General features: G+C 37.5%; 1 long non-coding RNA gene across 1 annotated transcript in view; it reads right to left on the bottom strand.

Annotated features, from left to right (window-relative positions):
* Positions 1-388: 388 nt before the first annotated feature.
* Positions 389-1,172, bottom strand: part of LOC125502547 — a 2,171-nt gene continuing 1,387 nt past the window's right edge. The window contains exons 2-3 of the long non-coding RNA XR_007280313.1: positions 614-799; positions 389-552 (exon numbers count right to left, since the gene is read on the bottom strand). This is a non-coding gene — a long non-coding RNA (uncharacterized LOC125502547). The remainder of the gene's footprint in view (positions 553-613; positions 800-1,172) is intronic.

Genomic DNA, 1,172 nt, shown 5'->3' with positions numbered 1-1,172 from the left:
GAACTCCGGATATAACAAACCAGTTCGTTATATCCGGACTTAACTGCATTAGTAAATGATTATCCAACTTGTATAGATTTTGACCCTCTTGAAAAGTTTTTGATTGCAATTTAACAAGAAAATTACTTTCGAGATATTGGCCAGAAATTATGAACATCGCGTTCGATTTGTCGGGCAAACGTGACCAATCAAAGTCGAGTGAGCCGACGAAAAACACATCGATTCTCACACATACACTGCCTACTATGACAAATGGATGTTTTATTACCAGACGCCCTTTAAGATCGTTAATAATCATTTCGGGGCCGCTATCAAAGACCAACGAGGAATGACGCTTTATTGTCTATCCCAGCCCCTAACTCGTAGCCTTACATTAAACCACAACAAAAACGGGTTTCTCGTTTATTTTCTTCTGTGTTTCATTCTGCTTTTTATTTCGGCTTTAGTGCGACATTCATCTTCCAATCTGACGTATTTGCCGGTCCCCACTTTAATTGTTTCCTTTTATTTCCGTCTAAGCGATAAGTGCACGAGTTATGTGGAGAGTTTTGGCTATAAAAAGCAATTAACGATTTAAAAAGTGAGAAACTGAAGCTATTATTATTCAATTCACTGTGGTCTGGATCCGAGGCCCGGCATGCTATTTTCGCCCCATCCATTCAATTCTATAGTCTTTTGTAAGCCGTTGCAGGTTTTATGGGTATTTAACAATGTTTTTTTTTGTTTCAAGAGACCAGGCGCTATTATTAAACGAAACGTATCTTTGATACACACCACCTAGACTCCATTGATTTTTCACCTACAAAAGTTGAAGTTGAGGTGAATTGAGAATAAGTGATTTTTAATAAATCACGTTTAGGAACCAAACCGAATCAACTTCAATTTAAACATCGTGAATGAGTAATGTGTCTGAGTGCTCATAAATTATGGAAAATTCAATCGTCAACATCTCTACCTAGAGTTAATTTATATTCGCAGACAATTTACTGACATATTCTGGCAGCGAAGATAGGAACCGGGAATAAGGAAGTCGAGTAGAGGGTTTTCTAATATCAACATTCCCCAGGCAGGCGACGAATATTAACAAGCTCAGCCAATTTTACGCAAAAGAACATACATTGCCTATTTTTGAGTGTTTGCTCTAATAATTTGAGTGCGTTTTCAGTCAAACA

Source organism: Dendroctonus ponderosae, unplaced genomic scaffold (assembly GCF_020466585.1).
Source record: "Dendroctonus ponderosae isolate FM_Combo_2020 unplaced genomic scaffold, Dpon_F_20191213v2 Dpon_F_20191213_1, whole genome shotgun sequence".
Lineage (NCBI taxonomy): Eukaryota > Metazoa > Arthropoda > Insecta > Coleoptera > Curculionidae > Dendroctonus > Dendroctonus ponderosae.
The sequence above is the reverse complement of the archived record's forward strand: the minus strand, read 5'-3'. Positions and strand labels throughout refer to the sequence as shown.